Raw genomic sequence first — 7,406 nt, forward strand, 5'->3', positions numbered from 1 at the left:
ATCGAATAAAGCACGAACTCTAATGCCATCAAGCAAAATGCTACCTGCAACCATATCCTCGGCTACTGCCGCCTCCTCGGTCTGAGCGGCACGAACCCTAGAGTGTAATACACCAGATCTGTGTGTGGAGCCTTTCCACAGTTTTTGGAGGGTCGTGGATAGTGTTCCGACCCCTAGCACGCACCCCGAGGGTGTTGGTTTGAGACTTGGCACCAAAATTCCAAAAATTGAAATTTTTGGTCAGCCCTCGGATAACCTGCAGCAGGGCTTGTACAGGAACAAGATTGGCCTTGTACCGGTACAAGGATTGATGGTTGTACCGGTACAGCCATCGGGCTTCTACCGGTACAGAGCCGCAGACCGCGCAACCCGAGCCTCGGGTTTGCATTTTCGTCGGCCTTGTACCGGTACAAGGGGGTAGTCCCCGGGACGAGATCTACCACAAACTCAATCTCCCTATCAGGAGGCATACCCGGTAGCTCAGCTGGAAACACGTCCTGGAACTCCCGCACCACCGGGATATCCTCGATCCTAGGGGTGTCATCCTCGCCCCTCAGCATCACACTAGCTAAATAGGCTACACAACCTCTACTGATCAGCTGGTCGGGTACAACAACATGCCCCGTATGCAACAAAGAAACCAACGGGATGCTATGCAACTCGGCAAACAGCCGATCTATAAATGAGTGCGATGCACCGGTATCGAATAAAGCACGAACTCTAATGCCATCAAACAAAATGATACCTCCAACCACATCCTCGGCTGCTGCCGCCTCCTCGGTCTGAGCGACGTACATGCGCCCTGAAACGCTCGGTCGAATGAAGCCTTTGTCCAACAAATTCTGCAACTGTGCCCTCAGCTCCCTCAGCTCCGCCGGTGCCATCCTATAGGGTGCCTTTGAGATTGGGGTAGTCCCCGGGACGAGATCTACCACAAACTCAATCTCCCTATCAGGAGGCATACCCGGTAGCTCAGCTGGAAACACGTCCTGGAACTCCCACACCACCGGAATATCCTCGATCCTAGGGGTGTCATCCTCGCCCCTCAGCACCACACTAGCCAAATAGGCTACACAACCTCTACTGATCAGCTGCCTAGCTCGAGACGAGCTGATCGTCATCGCAAACAGTTTGCCGAGTTGCATAGCATCCCGTTGGTTTCTTTGTTCCATACGGGACATGTTGTTGTACCCGACCACATCTTGGATATTAGAGAGTTTAGCCCCAGTTGCCCTGTTCGGGTAGGAGATTGGATCATGCCTATAGATTGTAGCTTTGCGCAGCTGGAAATTTGATGTCGTGTCTTGGGGATGATTTGGTTAACCAGTATTATACACGGATGATTGCAAGAATTCGCGACGAGTTACCTTTAGAAGAACCGGGGCAGACGATGGTGTATTTAGGGATGCCGTGAGTTCGTTGTTTGCGATGACGATCAGCTCGTCTTCGAGCTAGGCAGTCTGATCAGTAGAGGGTTGATAGTGAGCTGATTACTCTAGTACGCAGATTATACATTCAAATTGACTCCACTCTTCTAGAGTTATTCAAGATCCCAATCTAGCATACTTTCGCACAGTCGAATGATTCTTCATCTCCACGAGCCTATTTTCTATGTCCAACCAGGCCTAAGGTTACTAGGTCCCTAAGATCAACCCTAGGCTCTGATACCAAATTAACGGTCTGTCACGCCCCGGGGGAACCCAGCGGAAGCCCTCCGGACGGCCAGCCCGCCTACGTCTAAAACATATAAGACGTCTAAAAACAACAATAATAAAAGCAATGATAATAAGGACATTCTAGCAGTATCAGAGCATAATAAATGTCTAAATGCCCTACAACAAAGGATAAGGGTAAGACCGGTAAACTCCATAAATTTAAAAACAGGTAGAGTAACTACAAAATCGAAATCCCATAACAAGTGCTCAGTAAAAGAAGTCAAGGTGGTTCTCTGATACAGCAGTACAAAAACCCCTTCCTCTCTAAATGAGACAAAAATGGAGGAGTAACCAGCCTGAGCCGCCCAAAAGAACTCTCCGCAGCTAGCTAAGCGACACCCTTTGCCGCGATCCCGATGGCCTCCGCCTTGGTGCCAGAGCTCTGAAAGGAACATAGAAACAGAGGGCGGTTCGGAGACTATTAAAATAATAGTTCCAGTGGGCAATATACTGACTCAGTGAAATGCGACCACTAGGCCCGAAATAAAAGGGGTCGGTGTACAACTATAACAAAAGCGATAAATGCACTGTAAGTAAATAAATAAACGAGTACCCATTAATCATGATATCTCTACTTAGCATGATTTGCATAAGTAAGAAAGCAACTACTAGCTATATGCACATGAACACCCAACATGTAAAGCATAATTATACAACTATCCAAAGACCACAGTGTAATAGTAAAGATGTCATTGTTTACTATTCTAGTTCAAGTCCACTTTAACAGTTATAAGGTTCACATAGCATGTTCTATCACCAAGTCCCAATCATATAAGACCCACCCGAAGGCTGTCTGGCCTGCGCCGTGCCTAATGGCCCCGTGGTAGTCAACATCCCCACTCTAGGAATGAGCCTCCCCCACGGCAATCCACTTCGGCGCCCAATCCCGCACGGACGAGCATATCTTCACCGGCGCCATCGACTGCATCGGCACCGGCTCTACCAGCCGCCAGCCAGGGGACTCCATCGACACAGTACCAGCCTGGGCGGCCACCCGTCCAGCGCCAGAGCGAGGGATCTCGGCAGGCCCCGAGTGGGTGCATGTACGCCGCTCAGACCGAGGAGGTGGCAGCAGCCGAGGATGTGGTTGTAGGTATCATTTTGATTGATGGCATTAGAGTTCGTGCTTTATTCGATACCGGTGCATCGCACTCATTTATAGATCGGCTGTTTGCCGAGTTGCATAGCATCCCGTTGGTTTCTTTGTTGCATACGGGACATGTTGTTGTACCCGACCACATCTTGGACATTAGAGAGTTTTGCCCCAGTTGCCCTGTTTTGTTGTAGCATTTAGACATTTATTATGCTCTGATATTCCTAGATATCTTTTATTATTGCTTTTATTATTGTTGTTTTTAGACGCCTTATATGTTTTAGACGTATGACGGGTCTGGGCACGTGCCGGGCGGGCTTCCGCTGGGTCCCGGGGCGTGACATAGAGAGAGAGAGAAGAAGGTGAGAAAACCCTTCTCTGAACTCTAGCACACTCCAGCAAGCTCCAGGAGTCGTGCTGGGATCAAATAGATAGGAACAAGATGTGAAATGACCAAAAGAACCTTGCTGCCACGTTTCTACCATTGTGTACCGGTACACAATAATGGCTGTACCGGTACACCAAGCAGAAAACTACTGATTTCGCCAGATCAAAACACTTTCTTACTTTTAACCATCCGATCACTCTCTAACTTGTTCAAAAACTTGTCCAAGCCTTTAAGAACAAGTAGGATAGATCCACATATCATTCCTCACACTCGAACTTCGCAATTTGCAAAAGTTCAGTGTATTACATTCACCCCTCCTAAAAAGAAGTTTCGTCTGCGAAACTTGTAAATACTTACTTCAAAATTCCGTCGAGAAAATATAGGGATAGTGCTCTAACATCGCACTCTCCAGTTCCCAAGTATACCCGCGGAAGTATATCCGGTACGTGCACAGACCCGCCATACACCTACAGTGTATAAGGCGTCTACAAAAAAACAAGTCGATAGGAAAAAACATAGAAAAATCCTATCCTGATTTCAGAGCATGTATAAGTCAATAAGACTATCAACAAAAGAACAAGAGTGTCCAACTCAAAATATAAGTACAAAAGAAAGTACCAAAACTATAACATCTGGATCCAAAACTCATATACATCACAGGGTACACAAAACATCTGTACAATGGTAGTCTCTCCATACACTGGACATCACCCTCGGCTGTAGCCCGAGTAGCAAGGTGATCGACTAGCACGCTCCTAGCAATGTCTAGCTAGACGCGACTCCCTTGCCACGATCCCTAACCTCTCCTGTAAATGGCTCTGTAAAAACAATCATAAAAAGGGCGTGAGAACTATTAACAATAGTTTCCAGTGGGTAAACCGCCAGCCTCGGCGAATTACACCACTAGGCTTATGATGTACTATGTGAAAGTAAAAGCGATAATTGCATGATATATATATGCAATGCTAACAGGTAATAGGCATGTAATCAACATGTAATCATGATTTCTGCTGTAATGAATCAACTGAATAATAGAAACATAGCAACTACTATAAACATACATGAACATAAATATAGATGTGTAAGTAAATACTGTACACTATAACTGATGAGCATTCATTACTGTCCTTTGTCACTTAGTACATTCATTTCATTCATAAGGACCTACTCAAGGTAGTCCAGCTTGCGCCGCGCCTAATGGCCCCGTGGTAGTATACACTCCCCACGGCAATCCACTTCAGCACCCAATCCCGCACGGGCGAGCAACTGTCGCGTAGGCCAACTCCGGAGTGCTGGCTTATAGGGAGCGACCCTCACAAGCGTGTGCGAATGAGCACGATGGCAAGCAAGCATAATCCATAGTCCAATATGTCTCAATTATCATGTTTTAGCTCACAATATTCTCGCTCTCGATCATTTGATCGGCATTTCAATATAACAATTATTGACAACAACTAGTAGCTACTAGATTGATAAACAGGCGAGAGTAATGCTAATTTACATATGGCATTAGAATCTTTCCACTATCATAGCACTATCAACATAGGCATAAAGCATGTTATTGTTCATTACTTTAGAGTCAAGAGAGTGTCACCGTTCTCTACGTTATAGAAGCATAATAACTTTATCTCTTGGTTGTTCTACTGAATTAAACAAGAATACTTTTGTGCATGAATACTTTGATGCATGAATGTTCGCTACTTCATAGAGGTACTATTTCAATTTTATGGTGACATGTTCTATGTACTTTACAAATCACAATAATCACAAAAGCGCACAACTATACCAATTTTATAGTGACATATAGAACATAGGGGAGCTTCACTTGCTCTGGTTAGGTCAAACCCACCTATTACTAGGCTCCAATCAGTCACAAGAAGTCCCAATAATCAGCTCAACAAGGCCCCAATCCTGCTGAAAATAAGGTAACAAAACCGCGCCGGGACGATTACTTAAAAATCCAATTTCGGCAAAATTCTCAATAAGTACAAAGTGGAAGCTTAATTCCCTATTTTGGTTCAGTTCATTACCTCAAGTTAAGCTTCCAAAAGGCCCTCCAATGCCAATCAGAGGCGATCCAAGGTCAATTACCCTCTCGCTGCGAACAATACATTAAACGACGTCAAAACGCACGTATACTAATTCATAAAGCCGAATTCTTGCGAAATCAGTTTTAAAACTGAAATTCCTGCTTACCTCAGGATAGAACACCTTCTAAACCAGTTCCCAAGGTCACCAAATAAACTCAATAGGGTTCAGAAACCTGCTGCGAAGAAAACATGCCAATCTGCATCAAGTTGCTTAAATAAATCGCGTTTAATTCCGAATTAGCTTCATAATGAACTAATTATCTCTATGAAGCTTCAAAGTAGCTTATCCCTGGTCTAAGGAGGTTAATTCACAGCTAATTAACTCATCTTTATTTGCTGAAACCTCAGTTAAAAACAGTTGGAAGCAAAAATCCAAAATCAATACTCAAATCGACTAATAGAACATCGATAACGGAAAAATCCAGTCGATTACCTTTTCAGGCCTCCAACCAGCACCTCACTGGCTCAGGGCTGCAAAAAGCCTTCCAAACGCTCCCTCACACGTCCACGTAAGCTCTGCGACACTCGCAACCAGCGGAAAACCAACGTTGCGACGAAAACGAGCGAAATCGTCGAATTCTATGTAGAAAGAAAAAAATCCTAGAGAGAGAGAAGAAGGTGAGAAAACCCTTCTCTGAACTCTAGCACACTCCAGCAAGCTCCAGGAGTCGTGCTGGGAGCAAATAGATAGGAACGAGATGTGAAATGACCAAAAGAACCTTGCTGCCACGTTTCTGCTGTTGTGTACTGGTACACAATAATGGCTGTACCGGTACACCAAGCAGAAAACTGTTGATTTCGCCAGATCAAAGCACTTTCTTGCTTTTAACCATCCGATCACTCTCTAACTTGTTTAAAAACTTGTCAAAGCCTTTTAAAACAAGTAGGATAGATCCACATATCATTCTTCACACTCGAACTTCGCAATTTGCAAAAGTTCAGTGTATTACAGCTGTATTTTTATTTTAGCGATCAGTCGCAAAATATATAAATTTTTATTCGCCCTTATTAAGTTTAATATTTTTTTCTGTAATATTTTTCTTTTATCCAGTCTAGAATTTTATGGCCCTAAAAGATGGGCCTATGCCGTAGCCTGCAGCATGTCACGACATAAAGATTTTCTCCGCGATTTCGCTTTGCAATCACCCAAACTCCAAAGCGGACATCTGACGGAGGTTTTGGCTTGGAATCTTCTAGAAGCTTCTACGCGGATCTCGAGACTGATGGTGCGCATACCGGAGGGTCAAGAGTCTCTTAGAGTTTCTAGGTGGGTAATAAATGTAAGACTCTTAGAGTTCTATGCTTATTTATTAGGACCCTTGGGAGACCGTGTGGCCTCCCCTTTTGGCTAGTGGTATTGTGCCCCTTGGCACATTTTCATTGGCGTTATGGGCTGCGAGTGGCCTATAAATAGTGTGGCCTCCACCCCTCTTATTTTCAAAATCTCATATTGTATTCTCAAGTTTAAAGTAATAGAACAGCTTTCTTCATATCTCTCTCTAGTACTTAGTCTAGGGCGAGTGAGGTCCTAACTTAACAAGCAGAGAGGCAGGCTTGCTCACTTCGCGAAGGAAGGCGAGCGCCGTACGGATTTTGCGAACCAAACCGTTAAGTCCGTGACAGTTGGTATCAGAGCCGGTTCGAGAAGGAGCTATATCGTCATCCGAGGCCGGTGCTGGCGATGTTGGGGGTGAACCCTCCAAGCAACCCTCCAAGGGGAGCAAGCGCAAGGACACACGAATCACGAAGAATTCCGCGTCGGTCGAGGACCGCCTTGCACTGTTAGAGGACATTCTATCGAAGGTGGGAGAAAGGTACACCGAGATGGCCGATACCTTTAACGCCTTTAATGACGATGTTCGCAGTATGGAGGAGAGCGTCGCCACTGCCATGGCGACCTTTCGAAGCGAGCTTGAGAAGCTCCAAGGCAACATCACCCGTCGTGACGAGGAGCGGAAGAACTTAATCAAGGAGCTAGTCACTCGAGTCGACAAGGTCGAGGACCTCAAGACGAGAGTGACTATCCTTGAGAAGGCGGTGGCTCGAGGCGGCGAGACGCAGAAGGAGTACACCCCAAAGGTCCACGTTCCTGAATCCCAATGCTTCAAGGGCACGCGCGA

At 45.5% G+C, this 7,406-nt stretch overlaps 1 long non-coding RNA gene across 1 annotated transcript; it reads right to left on the reverse strand.

Annotated features, from left to right (window-relative positions):
• Positions 1-3,979: 3,979 nt before the first annotated feature.
• On the reverse strand, positions 3,980-5,285 carry LOC109706266. The gene is made up of 3 exons (XR_002215137.1): positions 5,227-5,285; positions 5,046-5,107; positions 3,980-4,014 (listed from the first exon to the last, which is right to left on the reverse strand). It is a non-coding gene; the product is annotated as an uncharacterized LOC109706266 (long non-coding RNA).
• Between the last annotated feature and the right edge of the window lie 2,121 nt (positions 5,286-7,406).

This window comes from Ananas comosus, unplaced genomic scaffold, assembly GCF_001540865.1.
Source record: "Ananas comosus cultivar F153 unplaced genomic scaffold, ASM154086v1, whole genome shotgun sequence".
Classification (NCBI taxonomy): domain Eukaryota; kingdom Viridiplantae; phylum Streptophyta; class Magnoliopsida; order Poales; family Bromeliaceae; genus Ananas; species Ananas comosus.